This window comes from Xyrauchen texanus, chromosome 36 (assembly GCF_025860055.1).
Source record: "Xyrauchen texanus isolate HMW12.3.18 chromosome 36, RBS_HiC_50CHRs, whole genome shotgun sequence".
In the NCBI taxonomy this organism is placed as follows: domain Eukaryota; kingdom Metazoa; phylum Chordata; class Actinopteri; order Cypriniformes; family Catostomidae; genus Xyrauchen; species Xyrauchen texanus.
Genome location: NC_068311.1, coordinates 22,263,575 through 22,280,717, shown reverse-complemented (window position 1 = coordinate 22,280,717; position 17,143 = coordinate 22,263,575). Strand labels below are relative to the sequence as shown.

At 40.2% G+C, this 17,143-nt stretch overlaps 1 pseudogene; it reads right to left on the bottom strand.

Moving 5' to 3' along the window:
• Window positions 1-7,270: 7,270 nt before the first annotated feature.
• Window positions 7,271-15,953, bottom strand: LOC127629518 (POU domain class 2-associating factor 1-like; annotated as a pseudogene).
• Between the last annotated feature and the right edge of the window lie 1,190 nt (window positions 15,954-17,143).

Genomic DNA, 17,143 nt, shown 5'->3' with positions numbered 1-17,143 from the left:
CACTCGCTTCCGTCCAAGCTCGGGATGAGTGCGGCATTCTCACTTGAGCCCCCAGGCGTCTGACGCGGAGGACTGGACTGGGCTGCCGCACAGATGGCCGACATGCTTGACCAGGCTGCCGTGAGCGTGGGCTTGGACTGGAACCCTCCGTCCGCCCCACAGCCTTTACGGCTTGATGACTGGTACCTCAGCACCGGGTGCTGCTCCAAGCCATGCCCCCCCCCGGTATTATTCTTCCCGGAAGTGTATGACGAGCTGGCGTGGAGGGCACCTTTTACTGCCCGGAATCAACGGAGGTCCCCATGGAGGACAGAGCAGTTTCGAACCACCTGTGTCCCAAGAACGGCTCCTCCAGAGCCGGTAGGATGATGTTATCACTGACCTCGAAAGCCTACAGCACCACCGGACAAGCCACCTCCGCCCTGCATGCCATGGATCTCCTGCAGGTCCACCAAGGCACTCAAAGATCTGCACCTACCTCCGACCTCGCTCTCAGAGCCATGAAGGTCACAGCACAGGCACTCAGGTGGGCAATGGCCACCCTCATGGTCCAGGAGCATCACCTCTGGCTGAACATGGTCGAGATGCACGACGTTGACAAATCAAGGTTACTCAATGCCCCGGCGGCGTATGCCCCCCTTCTCCAGGACACCTTCCAGGACCAGGAAAGCTCCGAAGCACTCCTGAGATGGGTGACCTATCCGCATACTCAACTACCTCAACAACTGACTCATCCTGGCTCACTGGGACCAGGTGCTCAGGCACCTCAGCCTGTCTAGGGCTTCAGGTCAACTGGGAAAAGAGCAAGCTCACCCTGGTTCAGAGCATCTCTTTTCTCGGCATGGAGTTAGACTCAGTCTCAATGACAGTGCGTCTCACCAATGAGCATGCTCAGTCAGTGCTCAGGTGCCTCACTCTCTTCAAGCCTGGCACGGCGGTTCCTCTAAAACAATTCAAGAGGCTCCTGGGGCATATGTCATCCTCAGCCGCAATCACGCCACTCGGATTGATGCATATAAGACCGCTTCAGCACTGGCTACAGACTTGAGTCCCGAGATGGCCATGGCGCCATGGCACATACCGTGTGACAATCACCCCCTCCTGCTGTCAGACTTTCAACTCTTGGACAGACCTCTGCTTTCTGCGGACCGGAGTCCCCATGCAGCAGGTGTCCAGATGTGTCGAGGTCATGACGGATGCCTCTCAACAGGGTTGGGGCGCTGTGTGCAATGGGCACGCTGCTGCTGGCTCCTGGACAGGACCACGGCTGTATTGGCACATCAATTGCCTAAAGTTGCTGGCTGCATCTCTTGCCCTGCGGAGGTTTCTCCTGCTAATTCGGGCAAGCACGTCTTGATCCAAACAGACTGCACCGCGACGGTAGCGTACATAAATCGCCAAGGCATCGTGCGCTCTCATCATATGTCACAACCTGCCCTCCATCTCCTCCTTTGGAGTCATCAGCGACTCAGATCGCTGTGCGCCACACACATCCCTGGCAACCACAACACGACGGCGGACATGCTGTTGCAACAGGTTTCGACCTGGCAGAGAGTGGAGGCTCCACCCCCAGGTGGTCCAGCTAATTTGGGACCGATTCGGCATGGCACAGATAGATCTCTTTGCCTCCCAGGACAACTCCCACTGCCCGCTCTGGTACTCCTTGACAGAATCTCCTCTGGGACAGACGTGTTGGCACACAGCTGGCACCGGGGGCTGCGCAAGTATGCAGTTCCCCCAGTGAGCCTTCTTGCACATGTGCTGTGCAAGATCACGGAGGATGAGGTGTCACCTTGGTGGCTCCTTACTGGCCCACCCAGACCAGGTTCACGGATCTTATGCTCTTCACGACAGCACCTCCCTGGAAAATTCCCCTGAGGAAGGACCTTCTTTCTCAGGGACTTGGCACCCTCTGGCACCCACGCCTAGACCTCTGGAACCTCCACGTCTGGCCTCTGGACGGGACGTGGAAGATCTGAGTGATCTACCACCTGGAGTTGTAGACACGATCAACCAAGCCAGAGCTCCTTCCACAAGGCAACTTTATGCCCTAAAGTGGCACTCGTTCACGAATTGGAGTTCTTCCCGAGCCGAAGACCCGCAGAGATGCGAAGTTCGGTCAGTGCTATTCATTTTCAAGCCTCTGGATCCTGTTGGCCAGCTTCATTGGCATTAGAAGAATCTTGGCAGCACAAAGTGTTCTAAAGGGGTGGTCACACTAGGCTTTAAGCACGCACAAAGGTAATATTCAGTCATTAACACATTAAACACAAGTTCCATGAGTCAGTGTATGGATTCACTCACTTTTGACACTATTTAGGGTCTGAAAATGCTTTCAGATGAAGATTCTACAGAGGTCAAGAAAATGATGGGCAATGTTAGTAATGGTTGTAAAAAGTAACAATGTATATAAATGGAGGGAAATGATTATAAATGGTTTTGCGCAACATCAGATTTCCCAATACCAGATGAAAACTCTAAGGATCACTACCCCAAATCTATTCTTTCTCATTTCTCAAAACATAGACTCATAGACTCATTCTTGGCAGATGTGAGATTTTATATAATGGTTTAAATCAGACGTATGTGAATACAACCAAACCAAACCAAAAACACGCCCTGTATATAAAAAAAAAAAAATATGGTGTGTTTTAATCATAATCATTTATGAGCAAAGTTTCATATATACCGTATGTCTATTAAAATATATTGGATTGATAAAATGTTATTTTTATTACTAGTAACATGGGTAGCACTTGTGTACAACTATGAGACAATCGAACATAAAGACAAAGGTAGAAGACTGTATTTACCATCTTTCATGAGGGCACAAACTAGCCTACAATCCCATGAATCATTGCGAATGATGTCATTGTATAAAAGATGATGGGAAGATATAATGTAAAACTATTGATATTAGGTTGTTGATTACGAGTATAGAGACAATATATTTTAAGTTTATTGCAAAATATTCCAATATGTACAAATATATAAGTAGTTTAAGGGTGAAGAGATACAGGCTCGATTCACTGTTTGTCATGGGAGTGGGTGGTCGCTCTGAGGCACGTTTCTCCGGTTTGGTTGACCGCGGTTCTCTGATTGGTTCTCTTTGCTGGACCATGGATAATGTAGTTGTTCTATAGAACAAGTTGCATTTAAATGCATAAATATGATCACATTTTGCAACAAAGTAAATGTAAAGTGCAAAGTAGATGCTAGAAAATAGAATTATTGGTTTGCATATATTCCGTCTCGGGTGAAACAAATGTTCTGATTCACTCAACGGTGCTGAGGCATCACCTCAGTAGATTGAAAAATTACGTGTCAGAAGCCTACTTGTTGTTCACATTTATTTGGAATTAATAATATGAACACTATTTAATTGGGGTTAAAGGCACATTTGATTGGATTTTCGCAAAAAACTCTAGAGAGCAACAAAATCTACCACAGTTCTATCCTTAACACGTGTTTGACACAAAAATATTCCTGATCTGTGAGATTATTGTGTGTAAAATGTCTAAAGATTGATTTTGAGGTAATTTGATATAATATCTAATAATTTTTGAAATGTTGCAAATTTATGTAACTTATGAGAATCCCTGAAATAATCACATTTATTTTGAGACAAAAGACTAATTTATCATTTTAAGTTTTGTTCAAGGTGATTAAAACAAATGTTTTTTACTGCTGTTCAATAAGTGAAAGGATAGTATTTGGGGTAAAAATCCCCCCTGTTGCAGGGGCTAAAGCCAGTGCCGGTCCTACCTTTAGGCAAACTAAGCAAGTTGCTTAGGGCCCCCGATCCACCAGGGCCCCCCCACACTGTCAAAGACATTATAAGAAGTGTTACGAACATACTGATGGTGGCCCCCACACAAATGTTTGAAGGCTAGGACCAGCACTGGCTAAAGCCGACATAAAACACACTGTTTTTATTAAGTGGGGTGAATAGTTTTGTTCTGAAGAATGTTCAAAGTGGGACAATATTTACTGAACAAAATGGAGATTAATTTGTTTATAGAACGCTTGAGATATTAAGAAATGCCAAATGTGTTTGAAATTAACAGACAACTGTTAACCCCTTTTGAAGAGGTTGTTTTGAATAAGAATTATCTTAATTTGTTACTCAAAAAATTATCCCACTGGGGGCCAAGTGCGGGTAAAAGGCTCCCTCGCCACCTTTTAAATGTAAAAAAAATATTTCTCCCCTTTTCTCCCCAATTTGGAATGCCAAATTCCGTAGCACAACACACCACGTCCCCCACCGAGAGCAAGAACCACATAATAACGACCACAAGGAGGTTACCCCATGTGACTCTACCCTCCCTAGCAACCGGGCCAATTTGGTGCTTAGGGGACCTGACTAGAGTCATTCAGCACACCCCGAATTTGAACTCAGGACTCCAGGGGTGTTAGTCAGCGTCTTTACTCGCTGAGCTTCCCAGGCCCCCAAAAAACTTTTTAATGAAAACCACCTTCTGTTATTATTTCTTTTCATACAAATTATGACCAGAAAAAAAGCCAATTGTGCCTTTATCCCTATTGTACCCCACTCAATATGATTTTATGGAAATTAATAATAAATCTGAAATGCGTGAATCATAAAAAATGAACTGAATTTGTTTTCAATGAATTTTGTCTATCCTTATGGTGTCCCTTGAATTTCAAATCATTTGATCTTTAAACAAATTACCTTTTACCAAGTACGTGTGTACACTATGACTTGTTAGCAATATAATATATCCAAGAAAAGTCATTTTTACCAAAAAATGTAAAGCTAACTTTCTTGTTTGTTTTAATAATGATTATGAAATAAGCAGAACCTTAAGTGTCAAATGCAACAGAAGTGTAAAGATCTTCTTGTGATACCCAAAAGCATGGTGGTTGTTGCAAGTGCAAAGTAAGTAAAACAAGTCGTCACACCATATTTGAGGCCACTATGAAAACAACACAAAAAAATCCCCCCCAATTAACTAACAAGAAACACATGCTAAAACACTTGTACAATGTTGGGTTTATTGTCATACGTGCTGTTCAAGAACATACAGTAAGGGATGAGCATACAACTTCTAGAGAAGCATATTTCACGGTAGATCAAGTGCAAAGGAGACCCTTGTTCAAACATCTCATTAATGGAATGTGAGATGACTGACAATTAGGGCAATTTTTTCTCAACGTGAAAATGCAGAGTAAATATAGGATTTCTAATGAAAAATGTCTAGGTTACGTATGTAGACGTTGTGTCGAAGAAGCAACACTAGGGGTCTCTCTTGAGCGCCGAATATACCTCTGATCTATGAAAAAAGGCCAATGAGATGTTGGCAGACAGAATTTGCATATCCCGCCCCCAGACATACGGGTATAAATGTGGGGAAATGCATTTGTTTCATTCAGGATTTTTCTGAGAAGCTGGAAATGGTCCGGCCACAACAGTGGCTTGGCTCAAACAACACAATGTCTCGTTCCCTCCATCAGGGAACGGAGGTTACATCCGTAACCTAGACTTTCCCATCTGATGAGCGCAGTTCCTGCAGCACATCGGCATCAGGACTACCTTCGTGCAGATCTTTAAGTGCCTTGGCCTGGTGGACTTGCAGGAGGGCCATGGCATGCAGGGCGGAAGTGGCCTGTTCTGTGGCGCTGTAGGCTTTAGCGGTAAATGATGACATCGTCCTACAGGCCTTGGAGGGGAGTACAGGGCGATCCCGCCAGGTGGTGGCGTTCTCTGGGCACAGGTGGATTGCAACCGCCCTATCCACCTGGGGAATCGCCGTGTACCGTGGGCCGCTCCTCCGTCGAGGGTAGTGAGAGCAGATGAGCGAGGGGCTTTGTGACGAGAAGAGAGGGGTGCTCTCCATGCAGTCGTCAGCTCATCAAGCACCTCCGGGAGCCAATCATCCAGCTGCGATGGCTGTGGGGAGGACGGAGTGTTCCAGTCCAACCCCACGCTGGCGGCGGCCCGGGCAAGCATGTTGGACATCTGGGCATCAGCCTCAGCCTGGGCATGCTGGACAGAAGGCGGCAGCCCAGACGAGTCATCCGCGTCAGATGCCGGACCGCTCTCCGATGCAGCGATGAGCTCATCTAGTTCGGGGGGCTCAAGAGGATAGGCAGGCTGGCTGTGAGGCGAGCCGCTGTTGCCTCGAGCCCGGACAGAAGTCAACGAGCGTGCCGGGGGGCGGGAGGTTCGCGGGGACATACCCGGTGAAACCACGCCTGCTGCTATTCCCAGATTGCCTCCATCGCCAGCTGGGTCATCCTCAATCCCGTGGGAAGGAGTGACGCAGGGCGCAGCTGGAGTGGCGTTCCTTTGGTTGAAGGAAAGCCGTGACCACAACGTTGACATGGTCATGTTCTCGCAATGAGAACTTGAACCATCCACAAATGCTGCCTCGGTGTGATTGCAGCCAAGTTTCTTACCAGATGTAGTTTTGTTGCTGTTTCTCCTAAAAACAAACTCCACTGTGATTGCCGCCATGTTGTTTTGTCACATGACTCTGTACGTCAACACTTTAACACTTAACCGACAGACTAGAGTCTCCAGAACTGAGATCAGTAAGTTTAAATGAAATTAAATGATAAGTTGCGTAAGCCAAAATACAAAGGTAGCATGAGGTTGAGGGTATAAAGTCTTTGGCAGATTTTGTTTATTGCTTTTTTATGCACTCCTCTCTCATAACCACATACAAAATAGTTCAAGTCTTTTGATACTTCTGCATTTACTTCACTGAATTAGATGGAATATGAACACTGAAACAGTAATAGTGAATGTGAACTTTCATTTTTCATATTTCAAATGTAACTTCTATTCTAAAACTTTTTTTGTTACATTTATTAAAAATGTGTTATTCCCTGAGTGACCCCAGCCAGGTCTCCTAAGCAACCAAATTGGCCCGGTTGCTAGGGAGGGATGAGTCACATGGGGTAACCTCCTCGTGGTCACTATAATGTGGTTCCCTCTCGGTGGGGCGCATGGTGAGTTGTGCGTAGATGCCGCTGAGAATAGCGTGGGCCTCCACATGCTCTAGGTCTCCGCAGTAACGCGCTTAATAAGCCACGTGATAAGATGTCGCGGATTGACGGCCTCAGATGCAGAGGCAACTGAGATTCATCCTCCGCCACCCGGATTGAAGCGAGTCACTACACCACCACAAGGACTTAGAGCGCATTGGGAATTGACCATTCCAAATTTCGGAAAAAAGGGGAGAAAAAATAATTATATTTCATCATATTTTTAAAACTCATCACCTCTCATACCAACCATATTTAGTTATCTGCTGACTTCGTTATGGAACCCCATGTTGGTGAAGAGAGACGTATGGGTGAATGTCAGCATGGAGGAAGGGCCAACCACAGTATGACTTGGACAGATGGGCTTGACGTACATATCAGTGGTGAGAGAGGGGATAGAAGGGTCATGATGTTGGCAGTCTGGAAGAGACCAGTGTCCAAGAGGCTGGAGAGCAGCAGTGCTGGTGGGCTGGGTGAACTATCCTGTGCAGAGCCCACTAACATCCACTATTGAATCATTAAGACCTGTCTGTTTGGCTTCTATAAAACCAGAAGCTCCTTTTAGAGAGGTGTTAGAGCATAAAACGATGTTGGCCCGCAATCAAGGACACAAAATGTTCAGATGTTAATCACCTGCATATGTGTGTGATGACATATTATTGTTGGAATCGCCCACTGGAAAATAATCCATAATAATAAGTATAGTCCGTAAATCTTAATTTACTTCATATGTATTTTATTAGGCATTAGAATTGTTATTGTTGCTTTATGTTGACAAATGCATCGTATTCCACCCTTAGGGTCAAGTGACTGGAGCCAACCTCAGGAGAATGTTTACAACCTCATCCTACAATCAGGATTGGAATCTTAATTGTGTGCTAAACATGACAACAACAAACATTCAACAGAGTGCAGTAGAAAAGTACTTTGCAGTAATAGCCTTGACAAAACTGTTGTCGCCAGCTGTAAATCACTTTTGGTATTTATGCTTGAGATGAAAAATCAATGTCATCAATCTTCATTACGTCGCTTACACAATTACCCAATTCCACTTAAAATGTTTTTGCATTCACATAAATACATGAGCATCTTAATGTATATCTTAATCAACAACCCAATTCAAGAGAAAACAGGTTTTGCATGCAGATAAGCAGTGAGAGTAAATAGACTGCTTCATTATTTAATTTAAAAAAGACATTCTGATAACATAAGAAGGAAAATAATAATTCTCTTGAAACCTGGCAAAAAATTGAAAAGAAACCGATCAAAATTAGATTTTACATATTGAAAATTAAGCCTATTTTTAGGACTGTTTCCGATTTTTTACTTTGTGACAGCATCGTCGCCATAGCACTGTAAACAATGTTTTACTGTACTGTAGTAAAAATGCTGCTGTTATACAAGGATTTATTTTAACAAAGTACTACTAAGATGTATAAATAAAATGTTAATAAAATGTGTTCCCCCATCATATTGCGGTAATGAAAATATCATAATTGTTTTTGCAATTTTGGCATGAAAATCCTTAAAGTTGGAAACAAACAATGAGAATAGTAACAAGATATTCAGCAAATGTTTATTCAAAATATTTAATTTTCTATAATAATCACTTATACAAATTCACTTATATTATTATACATATAAATATGTATAATGTAAATATAAATAATACAACAAAAAAACATTATTTAAATGTTTTTTTAAACGGTTTCAGTTATTGTTATTTGTTCAGTAACCATTTTTGTAAAACGTACTTTTACGCCAGTAGGTGGCAACAAATTAATCTCTTTTATGTATTTTGAGAAAGGCCATTAAACCATTGATAAAACACTTCTTTCATGAGGGGGAACAAGGCAATAAAATCAGTGTGCCTACTAAGATTCTTCAGCAGGGTGTTTAAGCATCATATGCATTTTATCCCCAAAAATTAAAACAAATGTAATGTTCTGATATGTAATGTAATTAATCACTTTTACTTTTAATTCATCCAGCCCCCTTCTCTCTTTGTTAAACAAGATTTCCGAACTAAACGAGCGACTGCCAGTGAGTGCCCCATGATGGGTCGACTGGTAGCAGGAAGCATTTTTTAAAAGTTAATAAAGTTTCAATTATCTATTTATTTTTTAGATAAATGAATGGCTTCAGAAGACATTCATTTATCGACTAGAGTTGTGTGGCTTACTTTCATGCTGCCTAAATATGACTTTTGGACCATCAAACAGCCATCAGCCTCACGGCACCCATTCACTATCATTGTATACAGAGCTGAAAAGTGATTATGAAAATCTTCATTTTGTTCTGCTGAAGAAGGAAAGACATACACATCTGGGATGGCTTAAAGGTAAGTAAATCATGAGAGAATTATAACATTTTAGGTGAACTAATCCTTTAATAATTGCCAGAATGCTAACAAGTTTTGAAACTCATGCACCAAGGCTATCATTCTTCACTGCTCATAAGAAAATTAAAGTTCCTCAGATTCTCAGGGCAAACAGTCAAGATGTGTAAATTGAGTTTATTGAGTTTGCATAAATATATTATATTAACCTGTCACCCATCCACAGGTGTACTGTTGTGGTGTTTTCAAGAAAAGCTTAGAGGCATGATAAATCCATGTCCATAATGTCCACAAAACATTAGGAGAACCCCAAGGCCAGATGTTATACACAATCTAAAGACATTTCGCAGCAGGTCAAGAGTAAATAAGCCTGAGCACAATATAGTTGCATTGTAAAAAATATTTACATGCTAGGGCAAGGGATTCCACTTAAATTCCACTTAAATACATGATAGGGACTTTTGTCTCAGACCCACACCTGGTAGATTGGATCAAGGCATTTCCTGCTGTTGCCCCCAGCACAACAATGGCAGAGCTGCTTAAAAAAACGAGTCGTCCAAACAGAGTGAGGTGTTGAAAGAAATAGCAGTGAGCATGTGCATGGGCTGGCTTACAGATAACCTAGCTACTCCTAAAGTAACAAGTGCAGATGAGAGGAGATCTGTAGCTCTCTGTGTGGTTTTTCACATCTGCAATGCCCCTTGGGAAGTGAATAAGAACTCAAGTGTACTCAAGTGCTGAATAGCTTTATGAGATTTTATAAATAAACAGAATAGAATTACAAGATCGAGTCGATGAGGCTTTGTGAGATCTGATGTCGTACTTTTCAAATGATACACAATTTGCTAAAGTAAAACATACAGAAGCAATATTAACAGTGGCACAGTTGCTTTTAGTAATTATTTCACCCTATTTTGTATGCATTTCATGTGTGAAAGAGGCTAGTGAGGCTATGTTTATGCTTTTATGTGTTGTCAAGTATAATTAGAAGGTTGGTAGGCAAGCCTCTTGGCAGGGCCACAAACTGATTTGCATAGGCCCTATGCCCAGCCCTACGGCTGTGTAGGGTAATAGTTTAACTGTCACGGAAAAACACCTGGATTATATAAGACCAAAATCCCCTTGAAGTTTGGATATCTTGGAGCCTGCATTTCTGCACTCTGTAAAGCCAACTAAAATCAATTGGACATAAATATTACATTGTTTCTCAATCTTGCAATCAATCGAAGAGGCTTTGTGAGATCTGATGTCGTACTTTTCAGCCGTTCCACAATTTGCCAAAGTAAAACATACAGAAGCAACATTAACAGTGGCACAGTCGCTTTTAGTAGTTATTTCAACCCATTTTATATGCATATAATGTGCGAAAGAGGCTAGTGCGTGTAAATATTTTTATGCTTTTATGTGTTGTCAAGTATAATTAGAAGGTTGGTAGGCAAGCCTATTGGCAGGGCCACAAACTGATTTGCATAGGCCCTATGCCCAGCCCTACGGCTGTGTAGGGTAATAGTTTAACTGTCATGGAAAACTCCTGAATTGTTGTATAAAAGACCAAAATCCCCTAAAGTTTGGATAACTAAGAGCCTGTCTTTCTGCACTCTGTAAAGCCAACTAAAATAAACTGGGCACATACATTGCATTGTTTCTCAATCTTGTAATCAATTACAGTGTTGCTCAATCCTCCAGGAGACCCCAGCCCTTCACAGTTTGGATATGAGGATTGAGAAACAATTCCTTTTTGTCCAGGACACCACCCTCTATATTCACATGACAATGGCAAATAATTGTCACTAACCAAATATGTGCTTTCAAGCTATTACACTTGTTTAGATACAAGGTAATCTAATTCATTGCTATTTTCTTTCATGACTGTAATCCTTTTCAGTCTTCCATTTGGATATCTCCTCAGTGTATTAGATGGATTAAATTGACAATGAAAAGCAAGGAAGGACATGAATGAAAAGTGAATAAGAACATTTCAAGGGGCAGTTTTCATAGTCAAAAGCATTTGTGTCTTATTAAGTGAGTATGCATGTGCACATGGGAGGGTGTTTGAAAAGCGTTGTTCTTATGGCAGTGGGGGGTGCCGTTTTGGCAGCGTTTCCTCTTTCTCTATGGAGCAGATCCTTCACGGGGTCTTTGACTCACACTCCCTGTATATCATGGATGTGGGTACATGTGACACTACTGTAAAAAAACACACACCATACATTTTCTTGACAGATATGAGCACGACACATGACAAGTGTACAAAAAAAATGCTTTGACTGCACTTTAAAGATACTTTGAGACATGTAAGGATTTCTGATTTATGCCAAGTTAAACATAAGGTGTGGCAAAAAGGTGTTGAATGTTCCAGTCACATGACAGATACCTCTACACGTTGGGCCTTTTCATTGTTTTGTTTAGTCTTATAAAGTATAAAGACACTATAAGAGATAAATTACTCAAACTCTTGCTTTCTTGTATATTTTTTTGTTATGAAAATGGGTGCCATAACGGGAGGGAAGGTTGGGACGATTCTAAGGGCCCTGAACAGACATGGAGCCCAGCTGAACCCCTGACTCTTTTCCTGCATGATTTTGTGATAAATGGACACTTTGCACTGGTAAGCTGAAATGAAGACTGATCTTAATTGATAATAAAAGATTATCTATTGTATGGGCTCCCCTTAAAAGGAACGTTCCTGGTTCAATAAACATTAGGCTCAGTCGAAAGCATTTGTGGCATAATGTTGATTACTACGAAAATTAATTTTGACTTGTTCCTCCATTTCTTTAAAAAAAGCAAAAATCGAGGTTACAGAGAAGAGCTTACAATGGAAGTGAATGGGGGCCAATTTTTTATGTTAAAATGCTCACTTTTTCAAAAGTATAGCCACAAGACATAAAGGATATGTGTGTTAACATGATTTTAGTGCAATAAAATCACTTACTAACCATTTCTTTTTTTTTTCCCACCCCCCCTCTTCGGAGGACAACTTTATTATTATTCATCCATCCATCCATCCATCGTCAACCGCTTATCCTGTGTACAGGGACGCGGGGGGCTGGAGCCTATCCCAGCTAACATTGGGCGAAAGGCAGGGGACACCCTGGACAGGTCGCCAGTCCATCGCAGACTTTATTATTATTATTATTATTATTTATTTTTTATTCCAGAAACTGTAATATCTTTTTTAAGTACATACACAATATGTTATATTCGGATTAACCATATACAAATTGTTACACATAACACTTTTTCTTTTTAAGGCAGAACATATATCCCTTCCCTCCTACTAAGTGACATAATTAATCAGCGGGGCCCAGAGAGAGTCGAAGTCAGTCGATCGAAATTTGTTAAAAGCAAGCATGGACTCCAGACTGATATGATCAGACAGGAGATTTCTATACTGGTTAATGCTAAGATTATTTTTAGTTTTCCAATTCAAAAGGATAGTTTTCTTTGCAACAGATAGTGTGGTGAGGACCATGTGTGCTTTGTCGATCTCCATATTAATATCATTTAAATCCCCTAATATACATAGTTTTGGGCAAGTAGGTATATTACACTTAAGCCATATTGATAAGTCCTCACAAACCTTAGTCCAGAATCTTTGTACTGGTGTACAAAGCCACAAGGCATGCATGTAATCGTCTGCTGTATTACTTGTGCACTGCGTGCAAATATTTGATTGATTAAAACCCATCTTGAACATCCTTTGTCCTGTGTAATAAGTTCTATGGAGGATTTTGTATTGTATGAATTGTAGATTTAAGCTATCAGTCATATTGAAATTATTTAATATTATTTCTGACCAAAACTGATTGGTGGGATTCAGTGATAGATCCGACTCCCATTTTGCAATTGGTAACGAGATTGTATCATCTAGTTTGGAAATGACTCTATATACTTTCGATAGTAGCTTTGGAGTGCCAAGGCTCCTGAATTCTATAACAGTTGGTGGGAGTTCCAGGTTTATTTGCTTAAGAGGGAATTTTTTACTTATTATTGATTTGAGTTGTTGATATTCTAAATATCTGTTATTACTTATCCCATACTGTGAGGTGATTATTTGAAATGGTAAAAAGTTACAGTTATGGATTAAATGCTCTAGATGTTTAATTCCTTTGTTTTTCCATTGGATAAAATTAATCATATATTTGTTTAGTGTGATATCAGGATTATTCCATATAGGGGTGAGCCTACATGGGATCATTGAAGAGTCTGTTTTTTAAGAAATTCCCACCAGGCTGTCAAACAAGTACTGATGTTAATGCTCTTAAAGCACTTATGAGACTTAATATTTGAGCTAAAATACAATAGATTAGAAATGTCCATGTTTCCAAGATAGTGCTTGCTCTATATCCATCCATATTTCATCTGATGCACTAGGTTTGAGCCATTTAGAAATATACTGTAACTTATTTGCTAAGAAGTAATGATGAAAATTAGGGAAGTCTAGTCCACCCCTGTCTTTAGTTTTCTGTAGAGTTTTCAGGCTGATTCGAGAGGGTTTATTCTTCCAGAGAAATTGAGAAATATGTGATTCTAGTGATCTAAACCACGTATAAGGAGGTTTCGTAGGAACCATAGAAAACAAGTAATTGATTTTAGGTAAGATCATAATTTTTATGGTGGCAACTCTACCCATGAGTGAGATGGGTAAAGATTTCCACCGAGCAAGTTCGTCTTCTATGGTCTTCAGTAGCTGAGTGTGATTTAACTGAAATAAATCCGACAATCTGGAAGAGATGTTTATGCCAAGATATCTTATATTGCCTGATTGTAATGCTATACTGGATGGCCCTTGAAACCTACAGTTGATCGGTAGGACGGTGCTCTTTGACCAGTTAATAGAATAATCGGACAAAGATGAGAACTTATTGATTAATGAGATTGTTTCAGAAAAGGATGTACGTGAGTTCTGAAGGAATAATAAAACATCGTCAGCATAAAGGCTTATCTTATGTTCATTCTTTAAGGACCAAACACCTTTAATATACTGATTTTGTCTGATTGCCATTGCTAAAGGTTCTATAAAGATGGCAAAAGCTGATGGGGAAAGAGGGCATCCCTGCCTAGTGCCTCTCTGCAAATTGAAGCTAGAAGAGGTTTGATCATTTGTCCAAACTCTTGCATTAGGAGATTTATATAAGATCTTAATCCAGTTAATAAAAGTTGATCCAAAGCCAAATTTACTTAAAGTAGCTAATAGAAATTTCCAATTAACTCTGTCAAAGGCTTTTTCCGCATCCAAAGATACTATAGTTGTTTCTAAATTATTAATGTTGGAATAATCTATTAAGTTAATAAATCTACGCATATTTGTAGAGGAATGTCTGCCTTTTATAAAACCTGTTTGGTCAGGGTGAATTATAAAAGGAGTTATTTTCTCTAACCTTCCTGCTAAGGTTTTGCAGATTATTTTAAGGTCAACATTTATCAATGATATGGGGCTGATAGCTAGATGGTAATGTGGGATCTTTGCCAGTTTTTAACAGTACGATAATGTTTGCAGTGTTCATGGTTGATATTAAGTAGTTTTCTTCTTTAATTTGTGTGACCATTTTGAAAAAAGTTGGTGCCAGAATTGTCCAAAATTCTTTATAATATTCTATTGGAAAGCCATCTGGTCCGGGAGCTTTATTGCAAGGCATATGTTTAAGGGCTTCATGTAGCTCTGCCACTGTAAGGGGAGAATCTAAGGCTATGACTTGTTCTTCATTTAATTTTGAAAGGTTTATGTTGTCCAAGAATTTCTGGATGTCGCTGTCTGATGGATCTAGTTCGGATGAATATAGAGTTCTATAGAAGTTTCTAAAAGTGTCATTTATTGCATTGGGCTCATGTACGATATTACCTGCTGAGTCTTTTACTGAATTAATTGTTGATTTTTCTTTGTTAGTTTTTAATTGGTTAGCTAAAAATTTTCCAGATTTGTTGCTATGTTCGAACTGCTCCAAACATAACCGTTGTACCATAAACTGTGTTTTCTTATTGATTATTTCATTTAATTCAAATTTAGCTTTCCTTATTTGCTTAAGCATCTGTTCTTCCGGTGATGTATTGTAGATGTCCTCTAGTGATTTAATTCTTAATTCTAATTCTGACATATTTGCATTTTCCTTCTTTTTTTTATATGATGCAAAAGAAATTATTTTTCCTCTCATCACTGCCTTCCCTGCTTCCCATAGGATACCTGCTGAGACTTCTGGTGTGTCATTGTTTTCTAAATAATTAGACCATTCTCTTTTGAAATAACTGATAAACTCAGGGTCTTTAAGCAATGCCAAATTGAATCTCCAGTTCCTAGAGGGTAAGTTAATTGATTTATACCTCAGGTTGAAAGAAACTGGGGCATGGTCACTCACGATGATCGGGTGAATTTGAATATCAGATAACTCACTCACTAAAGAGTTGCTAACTAAGAAGTAATCTAATCTAGAGTATGAATGATGAACTGAAGAAAAAAAAGTATATTCTTTAAGATTGGGTGGTAAGAACGCCAGACGTCACATAGTCCCAGGTCCTCCATGTATTGTTTAACTGTATTAACAGATTGCCAGTTTCGATAGTTACCTGCATTACTAAGCCTGTCAGCTGTGGGGTCCATTACCATGTTGAAGTCCCCTCCAATAATCAATACACTGTCTGTATACTCAGACAGTGAAGTGAAGAAGGAATGAAAAAAGGAAGGGTCATCAACATTTGGACCATATAAGTTGGCTAAGCACAATTTCATATTCTGAACTGATAAATGAACTACTATAAATCTCCCTTCAGGATCTGTAACTATGTTGAATACTGTGAATTTGACCTTTCTATTAATCAAAATAGCAACATCTCTCTGTTTGGAATTATAACTGGAAGAAAAAATGTGCGGAAACTGTACTGTAGAGAGGATATCAACTGACGTATTTAACATATGAGTCTCCTGTAAGAACACAACATCAGCATTTAAGTCTTTTAATCGATTATTAATTTTTAGCCTCTTCTCTCTGGTCCCGGCTCCGTGTACATTCCACGTAATAAATCTAAATGTGTTCATGCTCATAGTGGTGATGTGTGTTGAATGTTATCTATAAATGTGTGTGTGCGTATAAAGGAGTACATGGTGTGTGTAATTGTGTATGTATCTTTACATTTATGTGATTCTATCTGTATAATATGACTGTATGTATGGATCTTATACAGATACCAATATGTTTCTATGTGTATATTCTTTGTATTAATGAAGTGTCCTGGGGAGTGAGAGCGGAGAATAGAGTGCAAAAATAAAAAGAAAATAGTGCAAGAAAAGAAAATAGAAAAAGAAAAAAAAACAACAACAAAAAAAGAGAAATTAAATACAGAAACCATTAAAAAATGGTTATTGACAAACTAGAGACTGGCAGTATTATAGTGAATAAATATCACCATCAATTAGCAGACCTTATGTATTAAGACCAGTGAGTCAGATTAACATATCTCTCTCATGTAAACTAAATAAAGAGAATACATATCTGATTTCAGTAGAGCCAAGGGGTAGTATTCTGGTCTCGATGTAGGTGCCCATTTACATACAGTTTGTCCACCGAGATGACAGCGCAGGCTCCTTTTCTATGTAAAGTTATAGCCAATTTTATAACTTTATTCCCATGACGATGTAATGCCAATAAAAATTACTGTAAAATTGAGAATTTAAACAACTTTACAGCTCAAATAAAGTTGTAACAGAAGCATTAATGCAAGTGCTTTTATAAAATTATAAGTTTCACAATTCTGTCCACCTGTCATAAGCAGTATTTACTCCATGCCCTCGCGGGGGTA